At 45.0% G+C, this 20219-nt stretch overlaps 1 pseudogene; it reads right to left on the bottom strand.

The window, feature by feature from the left end:
• Positions 1 to 1839: 1839 nt before the first annotated feature.
• Positions 1840 to 3147, bottom strand: LOC100669592 (melanoma-associated antigen B3-like; annotated as a pseudogene).
• Between the last annotated feature and the right edge of the window lie 17072 nt (positions 3148 to 20219).

The raw sequence follows: 20219 nt of genomic DNA, 5'->3' as shown, positions 1-20219 counted from the left end.
CTTTATGTGTGTGTGGGCTAGACTTCCCCAGCTGGATGGAACACAAAGCTCCTAGAATTATAGTCAAGGACAACCATTCACTCTCCCAGCTGCCCTTCCAAGTCACCTGTTTTCACTGATATCACCACTACCAAAAATCTAGTTTTCGCTTCGAGTTTGCCAAAGACACTCAGGATAATCTCATTCAAATGTCTGTTGAATGCAGTGGGCTCTGGCTCCCCCAGCCTAAGACAAAGTGCCAGAACAGTGGCTTCTTGACATCTAACCTCAAGGGAGTATCACCCTACTTCTCAGAATCTTCCTGGAAATAATGTGCATAACACACCCAGTCAGTGCACGTGTTCGAGTGCACCAGAACAAGAGCACAGGACACCTTTCAGTACTGTCCCTGGTGGGGATTTCTCTCTGGTTTACCCATAATACCAGGGTAACTGTGAAGAGCTGGTTTCCATTCCAGGCTCAGCCTCTGGGCGCTGAGATATATCATGGGTTAGTCTGGCTCTGCGCACCCCTGTGGAAAGCCTCATTTTACTCCACCCTCCATCCCCTCAACTCCCCCATCACATGCAAACTAATTTAACACCACCTCCACTGAGGCATCAAAGTGTCCCAAAGCTGCAAACTGCCCTGCTTCAGGACATTTACACTAGATGGCTCTCATCCCAAACCTCCCCCCTTCTTACTCTTTTTACTTGTCTTTTAGGTCTTAGAGTGTACATCACTATTTTCCTTACATGATGGCTGCTTCTAGACCCTAAACTTCTTTGGCAAAGGCTAGGTCTCCTTTTTTTTTTTTTTTTAACCATTCCAACTATTAGCACTGTGTTTTCAAAGAGCAGATTCTCAATTAATCTTGCAGGCATATGTGAACAAGTGAATAAACTAACAAACCAAACAGAAAAACCCAGTCCCGTCGAGTCGATTCCGACTCGTAGGAACTCTCTAGGACAGAGCAGAACTGCCCCAAGGAGTGGATGGTGGATTCGAACTGCCAGTCTATTGTTAGCAGCTGATCTTTTAACCACTGTGCCACCAGGGCTCCTGATTTGTTAATTTAACCTATTAAATGAGCTAAGCAAATATAGGAAACCCTGGCGGCATAGTGGTTAAGTCCTGTGGCTGCTAAGCAAAGGGTCGGCAGTTCAAATCCACTAGACACTCCGAGGAAACTCTAAGGGGCAGTTCTACTCTGTCCTATATGGTCACTACGAGTCGGAATCCACTCGACAGAAATGGGTTTGGTTTGGTAAGCAAATATAGTTACGCATGGTTCTATTTTACTTAATAGTAAACTAAAAGAGATTCAAAAATCAAAACAAATGCATTGCTTTCGAGTCGATTCCTAAACATAGCAATCTTTTAGGACCTTATAGAGATTAACCAAAAAAACCAAACTCATTGCCTTCGAGTTAAAAGCTAAATATGGCCTATCGTACTTTTTTCTCTATGTCTCGTATATTTTTTTAATACTGTGTTCTTTACATTGCAAAGAAATGCCTGTTCAAATGTCATGTTATCTTGTTTCAGATCACTAAAATGGAAGGTTCCCCCCTTTTTTTTTCACAAAACTAGCAAAACTGCTTATCTCAAACCTGAGAAACATTGCTAAATGTGTTATCCATGTCATTAATGAACTTAGATTAGAATGCTAAAAACAGCCTTCACTTGAAAGGGTTAACATTTGAAAAATAAAGAATGAACATACAGTTAAATCCCTAAGTGACCTACATAGAGCAGAAACAGAGAGGTATGAGACACTGTGTTCCCTCCTGTCCCACCCAGCCCTCCACTACATGGAACGATGACTGCCCTCTTCAACCACAAAGTGAAGAATCTGCCTCACGCTTCACTGGGCCTGGGAGGAGCTGCTGGACCTGGCACGGGAGCACGCACTGCACTGGCCATAGCAGTAGGATCAGCCCGGTCTGGAACTGTGGCTCTGGCTCTCTCTTCCTCATCTCTCAAGGCCTCTTCATACAAGGATGGGAGAGCACTGGGCACGGTATCATTGATCTTGGCCAAAAACTCCAGGACTTTCATCTTGATAGTTTCAGCATGGGCTCTGGGACCCCAGAGAAATTCATAGCTTGGAGGATCACTGTTGGGCACCTGCCGGTACTCCAGGTACTTTAGCTTCACAAAATCCTGGGTGATGAGTTTCCTAGGATCCCCAAAGATGAAGTGTCTTTTCCCTGCAAAAATTCTCATCTTATTCAGGAATTCCCAGATTTTCTCCTCACTGGCGCAGTTGCCCTTCATGAAGATCACGCCCAGGAGAATCATCAGGACACCAGTTTTTGGCAACCCCCTGCCACGACTCAGCCTCCCATCGTTAGGGAGGTCCATTTTGCTGACGAGGGCGTAGGACGGCTTGACGGAGTCGATTTCCTTTAAGTCAATGCCAAAGACCACCTCCGTGCTGAAAGAAGCTCTCCTGAGGATCTCATGAAAGCGGCTCTTGTACTTTTTGTTGACAATCTTTAGCATGTCTTCCTTAATAACGAGCTTTTTCGTTTTATACGTTTGTAACATGAGCTGCACCAGTGTATCCACCTCCTTGGTTAGAGGGTCTCTGCGGGACCTCTAAGTGGATGGTTCGTCCTGGGAGGAGCTTCGCCTTTTCTCATCTTTGTTCTTGGTACCTGCATAACATCTTGTGCATGAAGCCCCTGGAGTAGTGGGGGTGAATAGGACTCTCTGAGGCCCCTGCAGAATGCTACATGACTTAGCACCAGGCTATCTCTGGGTAGTGCACCCAAAAGGAGGAGCAGAAGAGGAGGGGAGCTCTTCTTTTGTTGTTGCCATGGCCTGAGCACCCCTGGGATCCCTGGTCTCACCTTGTTTCTGCTGGCGTTTCTCACGAACACAGAGATTACTCTTCTGACTGGGAGGCATGACTGGTTAGGGACACAGGCAGGAGGAGTGTGAGCAGGACAACAGGTGAAGTAGGCCCCCTGGAAGAGGGAGGAGAGACAGTGTTAGCACCATAACCAGGGAGATACTACTTAGGCTTTAAGAAGACAACCGCTGCAGGTTTACTTGAAGGCAGTAACCTAGAAACTTATAGGGCTCCTGTACTCCTGGTCAGCCTGTCCCCTGAGAGCCCTGGGGGAGAAATTAGAGTCTGCCTGAGGCTGCATCCTGCCAGCCTTGCCTGGGGCTTACTGGAGCTGAGAGCAGGAATTGGCTGGTCTAGACTCTGTGGGAACTCCTCTGTTCTGGGGTAGATGGCCCACTCAGTTTACATTCAAGACCACTGTGTCAACTGTTGGCAGGGCCTTCACCATTGTCCCCCTCCCTCAGTGATGCTCTAAATTCGACACATTGAACCAATGTCCCCATCTCCCTGGGACCACCTAAGGTTAAGTGAAGTAGCACCCTGTCAGGGGACACTGAGTGCTGATTGCTCCATTGGGCCCTTTCTGTCTTGAGTTCCTTGGAGACCTCAATAGTCATTCAGAGTCCTTACCCTGGATCTAAGGAGGGCCTGAGAGCCCCACCTTTGTCTATAGTTAAGGCCTGGGACACCTGCCTCTGCTGATCTGAGGCCCCTCCCCTCAAATCAAGGCTCTTACCAACCTGACAGCAGCGAAAAGAAAGTAGGGTTCACACACACCTCCAAGGCCTGCAAGCGGAAACTGCCTGCCGCTTCCACTTTTCTGTGGTGAGTGATACCATCAGTCCTCATACAGGGTCCTCACTGTAACTCCTGTTAGGTCTCCTCCCTCTGCAGAATTGGGGCTGCTCTATTACACAATGGTCCATACCTCCTTAGCCCCCTCCAGGAGGAAATGAAGGGGCGCCTCAGGCTGACACTGATTCGAGAGTTTCCCATGGCTGAGAAAAGAGTGCATACTCAGTTATGGGGTGCCTGGTTCCCTCAGACCTCTTACTGGATTTTTATACTGACTCCTGTTAAGGACTAGGTGAACCTCCATTGCAGAATCAGGCAGCCCCCATTAGACTAAGGTCCTCATACCTCTGAGATCTTTCAAGTAGAAGTCTGGCTGAAACTGCATGGAGCCTCCCAGGGCCAACATTAGGGGTGGGACTTTGTGGTGCTCCTTGTTTGCATCTCATTTGTCCTCACAGTCTTCAACTTGACTCTCGATAAGCCCAAGACTCCTCCCTCTGCAGACCTGGAACCCACATCCCGAGACCTGACCCTCAAATCCCTGAGACTTTCAAGGCAGAAGTTAGCCAGCTAGCTGTGGTGGCGTCTCCCAGGGCCAACAGCAGAAGCGGGACCTTGAGACAGGGGGTGGGGCGGACGCTTTGCTCTGGGGTGGGTGATCATCTCAGTTCCTACACAGAGTCCTTCCTCACCTTGACTTCTGACCAATCCTGGACCTACTCCCTCTGGGGTCAGAAGCCTAGCCCCGTAGACAAAGGAAGTAACATTCCTGGACTTCTGTCGCAGAAGGCAGGCTGTCAAAATATGTCAGATATGGCCAAAGCTGTTCGGGAGCCTCCAATGGCCAAGGCTGTTGGGGAACCTTCGACTGGACAGCAAAGCTGGGGCTCTATCAGACTGCAGTGTTGTGGAGTGGATGGTCCCTTAGTGCTTACTCAGGGTCCTCATCTTGATACCTATCAGAGCCTGGGATTCTTGCCTATAAACCTGAGTCACAGGCTGAGAACAAGAACCTCACCTCGAGGAGACCCTAGAGGGGGAGCTCAGAGTGTGCCTCACGCTACCCCTGCCTGGGGCCTCAGAGGAGTGCTGGCTGGTTCGGCGCTCTGGGCAGACCCCCTTTTGGGAGTAGGTTGCCCCATTAGGACTCAGCTCCCACACTCTATTCCAGTTAGGAACAAGATTCCTCCCTCTGCAGAAATGGGGCCGCCCCCTTTGGACCAAGGCCGTACCTCCCTGATACCCTTAATGCCGAAATGAGGGGGCACTTCAGGCTGAATACTGCCTGGTGTCTCCATGTCCTCAAAACAGGGGCTGAGTTCTGTGAGGTCCTGTTCTACTTACTATTGGTGATCCCTTCCTTATATTCAGGGTCTCACCTTGACTCCTGTTAGTGTTTTTCTTGCTCTTCTGCCTCTGAAGACCTGGGGCAGTCTCCCCTACACCTAGGTCCTCTCTTCCCTCTCTCCAGGAGGAAATAAGGGGGCTCCTTTACCTGATAATTCAGTCATTGTCCCTCAGGGCTGAAGTTGTAGGGGTGGAGTGGGGGTTTCGGACTCTCATCTCTTCAGCGCTGGGTGGTTCTTTCATTCTTTATTCAGAGTTCTCAGCTTGATGCCTGACTTGTCATGGGACTCCATTCTCTGTTGACCTGAGGCCGCTCCCCTCAGATCAGGGTCCTTGCTGACTTGGGGTCCCTGAGCTATATTCAGATAGGACTTTCTGGAGTTGCAGGAACTGACAGCTAGGGCGGAACTCTATGGGACCCCACTGTTTTGGCCGCGTCCTTCCATCATCCTCAGTCAGGACCAACACCTTGATGTCTATCAGAGGCTCAGACTTCTGTACCTACTGACTTGAGGTGCCCTTCTTAGGCCAAGGCTCTCAGGTCCCTGAGAACTCTCAAGGATAACTGAGGGTATGCTCAGCCTGGCAGCCCAGACTGGGGCTTTCTAGGTTAGAGAGCATGGTATGGATTGAATTACGTCCCCCACAAATTGTGTGTATCAATTTGTCTGGGCCATGATTCCCAGTATTGTGTGGCTGTCCTCCATTTTGTGATTGTAATTTCTTTTTAAGGAGGATTTGGTTGGATTGTAACACCCTTAACCAGGTCATAGCTGTGATCCAATATAAAGGGAGTTTCCCTGGGGTGTGGCCTACACCACCTTTTACCTCTCAAGAGATAAAAAGGAAAGGGAAGCAAACAGAGAGGGGAGACCTCATAGCACCAAGAAAGCAGTGCTGGGAGCAGAATGTGTCCTTTGAACTGGGGTCCCTGGGCAGAGAAGCTCCTATTCTGGGGGAAGATTGATGAGAAGGTTGACAGAGAAGGAAAGCCTTCCCCTGGCCTGACACCCTCAATTTGGACTTTTAGCCTACTTTACTGTGAAGAAATAAATTTCTTTTTCTTGAATCCATCCACTTGTGGTATTTCTGTTATAGCAACACTAGATGACTAAGTTAGAGCAGGTGTCAGTCAGTCTCTAGGTGACTCCTAAACTCTAGTGTGTTGGTTTCCCCAGTCTGCCTACATGGGGGTCTCTATTTTGGCTCCTGAATCTTGGATTAAAAACTTGAGCAGTTTTTAATCAAAGAATGGGTGCCTGTCCGAGGAGTCATGTGAGATGAGGAAGCTGTAGCACAAGGCAGGAGGCCCAGGACAGGTGGTCTATGCTGTCAGAGAAAATAAAAATCTCAGCTAGCCCTTCTTTTCATCAGCCACACTTAGAATGTCATGTGATTTGTGTTCTAATAGATATATTTTCTCCAGGCAGGGGCTCCCCAGGATGGTTTTGTGAGCCCCTCATCTTCTCAGGTCATCTGGCATTGCATGTATAGATGTCGCCAGATATTCTCTTTCTTTTCCTTATTACTGTTGTTCTTGTTAGGTGCTGTCCAGTCTTCTAGGGCTGGTGTATTCTGTGAAATGCATGGAAAAAAAAAAAGCACCTGGCAAATATTGGGTCTTTAAATAATTCCAGCTCTTACTTTATTTTGACACAACACAGTACCACCCTCCTCTCTGAGAATGTTTTGTTTTCTCCAGGAAATATCGGAGAATATGCAGTGCTCTAGGACAAAGAAAAAAAAAACAGAAATCAGAAAAAATCATTGCTTCGAAAGAAAAACTGTATTTTATATTACGTCCTTCCCTTTGAGTTTATCTTGGCTCAATGCGACTCCATGTGTTAGAGAGTAGAACTGCACTCGTAGGGATTTCGTGGTGGGAGTCTTTACAAAAAAGTATTGCCTGGCCTTTCTTTTGAGGTGCCCTGTGTGGGTTTTCACTTCCAACCTTCAGGTTAGTAATCAAGGGGAAACCTTTCTGTCACCCATCAGGTAGTGCCTAACTTATCCCTTCCTGCTATAAGAAAAATGGCACTAGTGTGTGGCTTTAACACACAAATTTATTTTCTCACAGCTTAGGAGGCTAGAAGTCTGATTCCAGGGCACCTGCTCTAGGGGAAGGTTTTTTCTCTCTGTTGGCTCTGGGGGAAGGTTCTTGTCTTTGTTCAGCTTCTGTTTCTTGGTTCCTTGGAAATCTCCTGTAGTGTGGAACCAATCTTCCCCTATCTGTTCTTACTTGCTTCAGTGCTTGATCAATCTGCTCTTTTATAGCTCCACAGAGATTGACTTAGTAACCTCCACCAATATATAAATGAAAGCCCTGCAAAAACAGTAAACCCACGGCCACTGGTTTGATTCCGACCCTATAGGACCAAGCAGAACTGCCCGAAAGAATTTCCAAGGCTGCAATCCTTATGGAGAAAGAGGGCCACATCTCTTTACAGTGGAGCCACTGGTGGGTTGACTTAAGACACTTCCTACGCTAATACTGTGCCTGTAACATGAGAAAGAAAGGCAATTCCCAAATGGTATTATAACAACAGGAATTGGATTAGCAATTAAAACAAATTTTTGGGGTGGGGGGAAGGACAATTCAATGCATATTAGGCAGCATGATATTTAATGTGCGCATGGAGCAGAGTGCCTCAGTTTAATGCAACAGAAAACTCCTAGAATTATTGTGAAGGACCAGCAACTCACCCTCCCGACCAAGATCAAGAAGGGGAGAGTGTTGACATGTTGTGGGGTTGGCAACCAATGTCAGAGAACAATATGTGTATTCATTGTTTAATAAGAAACTAGTTTCCTTTGTAAATCTGCATCTAACATACAATAAAGAAATAAAATAAAATTTTTGTTCCCTGATACATTAGGACAGATACTAATGGACAAGATATTAAGGAAAGTGTAAGTGGCAAGGAGGTGGAGTCAGGTTAAAGATTTTTTATTTTGGATCATAGTAAAGAGAGGCCTGCCAAGATGGACGAGTAGTCAGACGCTTCCGGTAATCTCTCTTGTAAAAAAGACCCAAAAAACAAGTGAAATGTTATAACCAGCTAGAAGCCCTGAATATCAAAGGCAAAGTTAGAAAACGAACTGAGAAACAGGGGGAGGAAGAGACGGTTCAGAAGCGGAGAGGAGTTACCGGACTTGAATCGCCGGGAGAACTCAGGCAATATTCCCAGGAGTGACTGCAACAGGCTAGTACTAGTGTTCAGCTGCTGTTTCTGCAGGGAAGTGCAGCCAGCCTACTCGGACCTCGGGAACCAGAGAAGGATGGCACTCTGGGTAAAAGATAAATGCTTCCGAATGCCTTACCACGCCCCTGCCCCCAAGCCAGCTTCAACAGCTGTCGATTACCCCCGGCCTTAGATAGGCCCCGTTGAGTGCCTAGAGCCATCTTTCTGGCCAAGGAGAAGGAATAAATTCACAGCTGGGGAAAAAGATAATTTGCCAGCTCCACTAATCTGGGGAGCTCAGGACAGAACCGGCTCCTGTCCAGGCATAAATGTTCCGTGGACTTTGAGTACCTTTCCCTCCTGCATGGACTTGTGTGGGCCTATTTCCAGAGAATAGGCCCTTGTTGGCACACTATAACTGTTTTGGCTGTGCCGTGAAGAGGTGGGCCATTGATGGTTGACAGTGCTTTGCCTATTAAACAGGGTCCTCACCTACCCACACCAGGGACCTAAGGACTGGTGGCTCCACTCAGGTCACCCAGCCTCCTGCGACGGGGTCCAAGGATAACTGGTACCTCCTCATCCTTACTACCATAATCTTTGGGTGCCCATGGTCTGTCTGCAAAACCCACTCACCTGTACGCTCTAGGGAGGAGGGATGCGCTTTCATGAGAGATACTTGTGGGATGATTCTCAGCCTCCTGCCTTCTACAGAGCATGTCCTCCTGCTACAAAGAGATACCGGTCCTACACCAATCACCCCTGCCCCTCTAAGACTCTAGGACAGAGCCTGTATCACACACTTAACTACCTGGACATCTGAGCTGAATCCATACAAGAAAAGTGAATGGACTCCTAGACTGATACACCTGATAACAGCTCTAGCCATCTGGGGACAGGACGTCAGAGCTTCAAAGGTGAAACAATCAAGCTAGTTCACTCAAGCAACCCATGTGGTTCTATCAAAACAAAACAAAACAAGAAGCTAGGATACAGTAAGTAAACATAAAATAAACTAATAAAATAACTTATAGATGTCTCGGAGACAATAGTCAATATCAAATCACATAAAGAAAAAGACCATGGTCACCTCAACAAGCTCTCAAAACTACGAATCCAGGGATCTTCTAGATGAAAGTGCCTTCCTGGAATTTCCAGAGGCAGAATACAAAAGATTAATATACAGAACCCTTCAAGACATCAGGAAGGAAATGAGGCAATGTGCAGAACAAGCCAAGGAACACACAGATAAAGCAACTGAAGAAATTAGAAAGATTATTTGGGAACATAATGAAAAGTTTAATAGGCTAGGAAAATCCATAGACGAACAGCAATCAGAAATTCAGAAGGTTAACAACAAAATACAGAACTAGACAACTCAATAGAAAGTCAGAGGATCAGAATTGAGCAAGTAGAGGCTAGAATTTCTGAACTCAAATGTAAATCACTTTGCAGTAATATATTTGAAGAACAATCAGATAAAAGATTAAAAAAAAAAGAAGAAACCTTAAGAATCATGTGGGACTCTATCAAGAGAAATAATCTACGAATGATTGGTGTACCAGAACACGGAGGGATAACAGAAAACACAGAGAGAATTGTTGAAGATTTGTTGGCAAAAAACTTCCCTGATATTGTGAATGATGAGAAGGTATCTATGCAAGTTGCTCATCAAACTCCACATGACGTAGATTTTAAAAGAAAGCCACCAAGGTATACTATAATCAAACTTGCCAAAAAGAAAAATAAAGAGAGAATTTTAAGAGCAGCTAGGGATAAACGAAAAGTCACCTACACAGGAGAGTCAATAAGAATAAACTCAGAATACTCGGCAGAAAACATGCCGGCAAGAAGGCAATGGGATGACTTACATGAAGCATTGAAGGAAAACAATTGCCAGCCAAGAATCAGATATTCGGCAAAACTGTCTCTCACATATGAAGTCAAACTTAGAACATTTCCAAATAAACACATGTTCAGGGAATTCATCAAACTCAAACTGAAACTGTAAGAAATATTAAAGAGAGTCCTCTGGTTAGAAAATCAATAATATCAGTTATCAACCGAAGACCAGAACACAGGACAGAGCAACTGGATGTCAACCCAGATAGGGAAATCACAAAAATATATCAAGACAAAAAAACACTCAAAACAGGGAAACAGCAATGTCATTATGTAACATTAAACCAATCAAGAAGGACTAAGAAATGTAGTCATAGATCTTTCATATGGAGAGGAAGACAAAGCGATATAAAGAAATAAAAGTTAGATTTAAATTTAGAAAAATAGAGGTAAATATTAAGGTAACCACAAGGGAGACTAACAACTCGACAACCCTACTCATTAAAATAAAATAGAAGAAAAAAAATCAACAGAAAAAAAATCGAGGACATCTAATAAGAAAAAAAGGCAATATAAAAAGATAAACTACTCAGCACAAAAAATTAAGTGGGAAAAAGAAACTGTCAACAACACACAAAAAAAGACAACAAAATGATAGAACTAAACTCATAACAATCTGTAATTACTCTGAATATAAATAGACTAAATGCACCAATAAAGAGATAGTAGCAGCATGGATTAAAAAAACACAATCCGTCTATATATTGTCTACAAGAGACACACCTTAGACTTAAAGACACAACCTAAAACTCAAGGGACGCAAAAAAAAACATATCAAGCAAATAGCAATCAAAAAAAAGCAGGAGTGGCAATATTTATTTCTGACAATATAAACTTTAACGTTAAATCCACAACAAAGGATAAGGAAGGACACTATATAATGATTATTTTTTTTTATAGCAGGAGGATACAACCATATTAAATATTTATGTACCCAATGACAGGGCTGCAAGGTATACAAAACAAACTCTGCCAGCACTGAAAAGTGAGACAGTTCCACATTAATAGTAGGAGACTTCAACACACCACTTTCGGTGAAGGACAGGACATCCAGAAAGGAGCTCAATAAAGACACGCAAGATATAAATGCCACAATCAACCAACTTGAAGTCATAGACATAGAACACTCCACCCAACAGCAGCCAAGTATACTTGGTTTTCTAATGGATGTGGACAATAGTAAAAGGGTGGTTAGACAGACTTTTAAAGATAAAGAAAGGAGATTTACATTCTCTACACTGACTCAAAACTTACTTTCAGAGCAAAGACTAAATTCCTAGGTTTCTTTGCATCTGTTCTTAAACTTAAAACATTTAGCTCTCACCATTCAGACCACTAGCCTGCATTTGTTCCCATGGTGGTGGTCACAAAGTATCTCTTTTCAAGTCTCTACTTGCGTCATGTTTGCTATTATCCGATTGAGCAAAGCAAACACTATGGCCAAGCCCAGGGTCAGTATTGGAAGGGACTTCCCATGGCTTGGACAACAGGGAGGGTAATCAGTGTGGCCATTTATGCACAGGTGGAAAAAATGCACCAGATAGATCTCATGATATTTTAGCATATTTACTGCAAAGGTAAAATTGCTGATGAAGAATATAACAAACTTCTGAAAGGAAAGATGAGTTCATAAGACCGAGAAATTTCAGGAGCCAGAAAGGTTCCTGAATGTCTCTTCCTCTGAAACTAAAAGGAGATATGTAGTGATGGGTATAAGGGGGGTTGGGGGAAGATGTGGCTGCTAAGAGAAACTAAGGCAGTTCACAGCCTTACCAGTTTGTGTTGAGTTGATTCCTACTCATGGAGACCCCATGTGTGCCAGGGAACAACTGTGCTCCACAGGGTTTCCAATGGCTGATTTTTTAGAAGTGGTGGAGAGAGTGTGTGCCCCTGCAGCAGAGAGATGCCTCCTTGGCTTTAACAATGGCCGCCTTTACAGGATTCTTGGAGGGCACTGCTCTAGGCCCCCACAAGGCTCCTACTGTCCTGGTCAGGATCCTGTAGAGGAAATTAGAGGAAGGATTAGGTTGTAGATTGCCAGTCCTGTTTGGGGCTCATGGATGTCCGCATCTTGGTTCCTGTCTCTTGGACTCAAGGCTTCCCGGGAAATGTCACATCCCTCCAAGTCTTGAGTCATTTGCCTCCTGGAAACCTTGCAGAGAATGGGTCCCTGTCTGAGAGCGATGTGAGATGCGGACGCTTCAGCACAAGACAAGGGGCCCAGGACAGCCCTCTCGCAAAAACCAAACCATTGCCATCGAGTTGATTCCGACTCATAGCAACCCTATAGGACAGAGTAGAACTGCCCCATAGGGTTTGCAAAGAGTGGCTGGTGCATTCGAACTGCCAGCCTTTTAGTTAGCAGCCAAGCTCTTAACCCCTACCAGAGCGCTTCTCCTCTTGGGCAGTCTGCATAATGCACCCTACTGTTGTCCAACATCCAAAAGCTGCTGTTTAATAGATCTTGTCCAGTTTTCTAGTTGTTTGTAGCAGGAGGGCAAGTCTGTTACCAGTAACTTCCTAAAGGCCAGAACCCTGTTGCTATTAATTTACTAAAAACTCATTGCAACATTCACAGCATTGAAACATTTTACACATTGGTTTCCTGCAGGGTTCTCTAAAGAACACAATTTTGTGTTTGGGGAAAGGACCTCAAGAAGAGCTGTTTGTTTTAGCCTCAGGCCATCCTCCCAGACACTGTAGATTCTGTTTTGACACATCTGCACAGATGACCCTTAAATCCTTGTCTTATCCATCCAGCACTGGGGTACTCAGAAGGTGCAGAGAAGGTATGCAAAAAATAAGTCCCTGCTTCTTTGTCTTTCCTTCCTCTCTTCTCTTTTTTTTTCTTTCCCCCCTTTGTGCCTATGAATAAGTATCTGCCATTATATAACTTTTGCCACCTTTAAAAGTGCATGTTATTTATTTCAACCATTTCATTGCGTTTCTCAAAGGATAATTATTATAAAAAGAATGTTGTTTTCTGTTCAGATGCATAAAACTTGTTCAAGCCTTCCTGTAATTTTGAAAGGAATGTTTGATTTTTTTTTAATCTTATAAAACTGTAGTTACTAACTCTATTTACCTTTAGTCTGGTGACCAAGAATGCAACTCCAGTATAGGGACATTTTTTAGGCTTAGAAAAGAAAATGTAAGTGTTAGAACTCGTGTTTTATATTCATAATGTCAATTTGCCTGCATCTTCTTTGGTGTTGGTTTATTCCCTAAAACACAATGACAAGGTTACAGTACTGAATTTCAGAGAAGGAAAGGAAACTCTCTTGGTGCCTTCTGAGGTCTAACCAGTCTCCAACGCCTGCCTAAAACTGGCCTCTCGGTACTTCTCTAAACTTTTCTCCCAACCCTCTCCTCTTGTTCACTTCAGTCAATGATAATGACTCCTGTGTGTTCCTTGGAGGCACAGAGCATGGTCCTATATCAGGGTAGTTACCTTCCATAATCCTTCCAGAAGTGCTCATTCCCTGGATATCCATAGAGTTTTCTTTCTCATTTCTTTCAGGTTTCTGTTCAAATATCAATTCCCCACGGAGAGCTGCATGACAATTCAGAATGAACTCAAAGAGTTTCAAATGCTATTTGATTTGGCAAAGGAAAAGACAATGGTAATCTTCAAGAATTTAGTTTCCTGAATACATGGCATCAACAGGATGCAAACCATAATTAGCAACACACAAACACCCGAAGATCAACTAGATAACTGGGCTCTTCTAAAAATTAAACACTTATGCTCATCAAAAGACTTCACCAAAAGAATAAAAAAAGAACCTATAGACTGGGAAAAAAATTGACTATGACAAATCCAACAAAGGTCTAATGTCTAAAATCTGCAGGAAAATCCAACACCTCTAGAACAAAAGACAAATAATACAATTAAAGATGGGCAAAGGATATGAACAGACACACTTCATCAAAGAAGACATTCAAGCGGCTAACAGATACACGAGGAAATGCTCACGATCATTAGCCATTAGAGAAATGCAAATCAAAACTACAATGAGATATCATCTCACCCAAACTAGACTGGCATTAACCAAGAAAACAAAAAAATACTATATGCTGGAGAGGTTGTGGAGAGACTGGAACACTTATACACTGCTGGTGGGAATGTAAAACGGTACAACCACTTTGGAAATCTATTTGGCACTTCCTTAAAAAGCTAGAAGTAGAACTACCATAGGATCCAGCAATCCCACTGCTTGGAATATATCCTAGAATAATTAAAGCCTTTACATGAACAGATATTTGCACACCTGTGTTCATTGTAGCACAGTTTACAATACCAAAAAGGTAGAAACAACCTAGATGCCCATCAACAGATGAATGGATAAACAAAGGGTGCTACAACAACACAATGGAGTATTAAAAAAAAACACAACAATAAAGAAAAACGAATGGATAAACAAACTGTGCTACATACACACAACAGAGTATTACACAACGATAAAGAACAATGAATGGATAAACAAACTGTGGTACATACACACATTGGGGTATTACACAACGATAAAGAACAATGAATGGATAAACAAACGGTGTTACATACACACAATGGAGTATGACAGAACGATAAAGAACAATCAATGGATAAGCAAACTGTGCTACATACACACAATGGAGTATTAAACAACGATAAAGAACAGCAATGAATCTGTGAAGCATCTCATACCATGGATGAATCTGGAGGGCATTATGCTGAGTGAAATAAGTCAGTCACAAAAGGACAAATATTGTATGAGTCCACTCCTGTACTGAAAAGGTTTACCCACAAAAAGAAATGATCTTTGCTGGTTACCAGGGAGAGGAGGGGTGGGGATAAAAAAAACACTAAACAGACAATAAAAAAGTGGTAAATTTGGTGAGGGGTAAACGAAGCTAGGAAAGCCAGCAGAGCTTGTCCAGGGCAAGGTCGTGGAAGTTCCATAGACACATCCAAAATCCCAGAGGGACCAAGTTACTGGGCTGAGGGCAGTGGGGACCATGCTCTTGCGGAACATCTAGCTCAATTGGCGTAACATAGCTTACAAAGAAAATGTTCTACAATCTACCTTGGTTAGTAGCATCTGGGGTCTTAAAAGCTTGTGAGTGGACATCTAAGATACTCCACTGGTCCCACCCCATCTAGAGCAAGGGAGAATAAAGAAAACTAAAGATACAAGAGAAAGATTAGTCCAAAGGACCAATGGACAACAACTACCACAGCCTCTACCAGACTGAGTCCAGCACGGCTAGATAGAGCCTGGCTACCACCACTGACTGCTCCGACAGGGATCACAATAGAGTGTCCTGGACATAGTTGGAGAAAAATGTAGAACAAAATTCTAACTCACAAAAAGAAAAAGAAAAACAGATTTATTGGTCTGACAGAGACTGGAGAAACCCTGAAAGTATGGCCTCTGGACACCCTTACTGTACTGAAGTCACTCCTGAGGTTCACCCTTCAGACAAAGATTAGACAGGCCCATAAAACAAAACAGTCTAAATGGGCACACCAGCCCAGGGGTGAGGACAAGAAGGCAGGAAGGGACAGGAAAGCTGGTAATGGGGAACCCAAGATCAAGAAGGGAAGAGTATTGACCAGTCATGGGGTTGGCAACCAATGTCAGAAAACAATATATGTATTAATTGTTTAATAAGAAACTAGTTTGCTCTATAAACCTTCATCTAACATGGGCTAACATACAATAAAAAATAAAAAAAGGCTTTAGTTTCCCAATACAGGAGGACAGATACTAATGGACAAGCTATGAAGCACAGTGTAAGTGGCAAGGAACTGGACTCAGCTTAAAGACTTTTTACTTTGGATCATACTAAAAGGGTAGCTGGATAGACCCTTAAAGATGAAGGAGACTTACATTCTTTTCATTGATGCAGAAGTTACTGTCAGACCTAAGACTGAAATCCTAGGTTTCTTTACATCTCTTCTTCAACTTAAGTGTATAATGGTTCAGAGCACAAGCGCTGGAGAAAGATCTGAATTCCATCACTTACTGTGACTTAAAGCAAATGTCTGAATGTTCTCTGAACCTCCATTTCTGCATCTGTAAAAAAAAATGGGGTCAATAATAGGGTTGGTGGATGAACTAATGTATGCTCAAAGATTAACATGGTAGATGGTACATAGAAAACACTCAATAAATTTTAGCTATCATCATTTTCTTTCTTCCATAAAGATAGCTCCTATGTCTGTTATAGCTTACTATTTTATGCATTATTGGTTAGCACAGTCCCAATCACAGAGTGTGCTAATCTAATAATGTGTTAGATAAGTGAGTATTTGGTAGGAAACAAAATATTTGGGAATGAATGGAAGAAAATAATTAAAGCAGAAGTTAGAGGGGTTATATAGTTACGTACAGATTTATGTTATATAACAAACCCTGCCAAAATTTAGTGGCTCAAAGGAACAGCCATTTATTTGTTCATGAGTCTGTGGTTTCAGTTGGGATGGCACATCTCCACACCATGTGGTGTTGTCTGGATTCACTCCTGAGTTTGTGGTCACCTGGTGGTCCATGGCCTCACTCACATGTCTCTTGCCTGGCTGCCTGTCTTTCTGTTGGCAAGGGCAAAGGAGGTATCTAGGCCATTTAGCTCTCAGCATCCAGCAGGCTAGCCTGGGTTTGTCCACGTGGTGTTGGCCACAAGGTATCCCAAGAAAAGTAAGAGAAGGCAAACCCCAGTGTCACATGTATTTTCAAGTCTCTATTTTTGTCATCTTTGATATTATCTCATTGAGCAAAGCAAGCACTATGGCCAAGGCCAGAGTCAGTATGGGAAGGCACTTCCCAAGGCTTGGACAACAGGGAGGGTAATCAGTGTGGCCATTTATGCACAGGTGGAAAAAATGCACCAGATAGATCTCAGGATATTTTAGCATATTTACTGCAAAGGCAAATTTGCTGATGAAGAAAGCAACATAAACTTTTGAAAGGAGAGACGAGTTCATAAGGCTAAGAAATTTCAGGAGCCAGAAATGTTCCTGGTTGTCTCTTCCCCTGAAACTAAAAGGAGAGATGAAGTGACGGGTATAAGAGTGGGATGTGACCCTTAACAGAAACTAAGGAAGTCCACAACCTTACCAGTTTCTGTTGAGTTGATCCCAACTCATGGAGACCCCATGGGTGCCAGGGAACAACTGTGCTCCACAGGATTTCCAATGACTGATATTTCAGAAGTGGTGGAGAGGGTGCACACCCCTGCAGCAGAGATACCTCCTTGGCTTTAACAAAGGCCACCTTTACAGGATTCTTGGAGGGCACTTCTCTAGGACCACACAAGGCTCCTACTATCCTGGTCAGGACCCTGTAGAGGAAATTAGAGGAAGGATTAGGTTGTAGATTGCCAGCCCTGCTTGGGGTTCAATGCGGTGACAGCAGGGGCTGACACTAAGGACTCTGTACTGGGTTATTTGGGGTTCTTCCAAGTTCACACTTAGGGCCATCATTTCACCTGCTGGCAGGGCCAGGGCCTCTCCCCTCTGCTACTCTGAACTTGACACCTCAAATCCCTCTGAAACCCACAAGGAGGAACTGAAGGAATAGCTCAGCCACCACTCCTGGCAGGGTGTCTCAGTGATGACAGCACAGTAGGGCCTGTTCTTTCTGGGGTTCCTTAGAGGCCTCAGTCCTCCACCAGGGTCCTCACCTTGGGTGACCAGATCCCTCACCTCCCTGAGATGCCCTGGAATAAGTAACTGCAACTCACTAAGTCAAGTGTCACCTGAGCTTTTTGGATTTGTCCTCCAGTCCCAGGGCTCATGGTATTAGCAGAGTTCAGTGTAGCCCTCCCCATTTTCAGACGATTGGTCCCTAGTGCCTCAATAATGTCTTCCCCTTGACTCTGCATCATTCCTGTGACTCCACCCTCTGCTGACCTGAGGCCACAGCTCTCAGAACAAAGACCTCCTGAGACCTCAAAGTTGGAAGTCAGAGTGACCCATATCATTTGCAGGCTGTTTTGGGAATCCTAGGCCTGGCCAGGGCGGTAGAGTCACCTGCCCCCAGAGTTCTCAATCTTCACTCAGGCTTTGGGCCTTGCTTCTGGGTAGGACCAGGTATTTCTCCCTCCACTAACTTGCGTCCACCCGAAGGCAGGGGTGGGATTTATGGCTCAGACTAAGGCTCTCACCTCCCAAGAGGGTAGTCGGGGGGCTACACATCAGGCTGCCCCTGCGCGGGGGCTCCCAGAGCTGACAGCAAGGTTGACCTGTGGGGCACCCCTGTTTTAAAGGAAAGCCACCTCATTAGTACCAAGGGTCCTCGTCCGGCCTGCAGTTACAGTCTAGGTCTCCTCCTTCGTTGGAACCACGATGCTTTCTTCCAGCCAAGGATATAGGGGGGCCTCTGAGGGCTAAGGCCTTTGCGGGGGGGTTGAGGGCCAACAGTAGGGGCAGTGCTCTTAGGACTCCGCTTTTCTGGGTTTAATTGGTCACCACAGTCCACATTCAGGCTCCTCACCTTGACTCCTCATCAGTCCTCAGACTTCATCCTCCTCTGCTGAGGAGAGCTCACAGCCCCCCAAAACACAATCTGTACCTTGCCAGCACTTAATAGATAGAAGCCAGGACATGTCACATATCTACAAGGCTGTAGGGAGGGCCTCCACGATTCAAGACATGTGCGGTGGGGGCCGGGGGCCCCGAGGGTTGACAGCAAGTTCAGGATCCTTCGGACTCCAGTGTTCTGGATTGAGTGGTCCCTTAGTGCTCACGCAGGATTTCCACCTTGATACGTATCAGAGCCTGGGAGTCCCGTGTATGAAGACCTGACTACAGGCTCAGAATAAGATTCTCACCACGCTGAGACCCTAGAGGGACAGGTCAGGTTGTGCCTCACGACACAGATTCCAGAGGCCTCACAGGATTGCAGGCTGTTTCACTAATCCTGGGAGATCCTTTTTAGGCGGTAGGTTGCCCCATAAACACGCACAGTCTACACCTATCTCCAGATAGGGACAGGACTCCACCCTCTGCAGAACTGGGGCCACCCCTTTAGACCAGACCCTTCCTCCCTTAGACCATTCTGGAAGAAACGACGGGCACCTCTGTCAGAGAGCTCTCCCAGAGGCTTTCCAGAACTAAGAACAGAGGCAATGCTCTCTTTTGCTCCTTCTCTTGATGGAGTTCCCACACATAACAATCAGGATCCTCACCTTGCCTCCGTTGAGGGCCTGAGCCTCCGCTCTCTATGGACCTGGGGTATGCCCACAAGACTTGATACCCTCCAGGCATATTTGAGGGGACTCCTCATCCTGACATCTCTGCCCATGGACTCCCAGGGCCTACAGAGGGGGCATTTTGTGTGAACTCCTCCATCTAGGTTGGGTGGTTCTCTCCTTCCTCATTCACAGTCTTCATCTTGAACCTGACCAGTGCTGATACCCATGCCGTGCTGAATCTAAGGCTGCTCCCCTCATATCAAGGTCTTCACTGTCCTGGGACCTCTGTTTTGGGCGTCAGGATGAGTCATATCTAGCCAGGACTGTCCAAGATCTCTCAGGGCCAACTGCAACTCCAGGACACTAGGGGACGTCACTCTTCTCTAGGGCCCGCCCATCTTCTTCATTCAGGGTCATCACGTAGATATCGGTCAGAGGCTGAGTGTCCTTCCTTTACTGACTTAGAGGGTGTCCTTAGGCCAATGTCTAAGGTCCCTGAGAAACCAGAAGAATATGTGAGGGCACTACCTGGGGCTCTCCTAGTCTCACAGCAAGCCCTAGAGTTCTTCATATATTCCCTAAATTCTGGTGTGTTTCTCCTCTCTGTTTTCATTCACTGGGGTCCTCTTCTTGGCTCCTCTTTGATTCAAGGCTTCCTGAGAAATGCCACACCCTTGCAAACTCAAGCAAATTTCCCATTGGAAATCTTGCAGAGATTGGTTCCCTGCCCAAGAGTGAGGAGTGGCATAAATGGGGAAGCTGCAGCCAAAGACAAGAAGCCCAACACAGATGGTGGGCTGTCAGAAAACCAGGCTGATCTCATCCTTCTCAACCTCAGCCACACAGAGGCTCAGGTAATGTTGATTCTGAGAGATGTACTTTCTACAGCCAGGGGCTCTCCAGGATGATTTTCTGAGCCCCAGATCTTTTGAGGTTCTCTGGCCTTGTATATGTCAGTGATTGTATTGTCACTGAAT

The sequence above is a fragment of the Loxodonta africana genome, chromosome X, assembly GCF_030014295.1.
Source record: "Loxodonta africana isolate mLoxAfr1 chromosome X, mLoxAfr1.hap2, whole genome shotgun sequence".
Classification (NCBI taxonomy): domain Eukaryota; kingdom Metazoa; phylum Chordata; class Mammalia; order Proboscidea; family Elephantidae; genus Loxodonta; species Loxodonta africana.
This window is presented reverse-complemented; position numbering and strand designations above follow the sequence as displayed.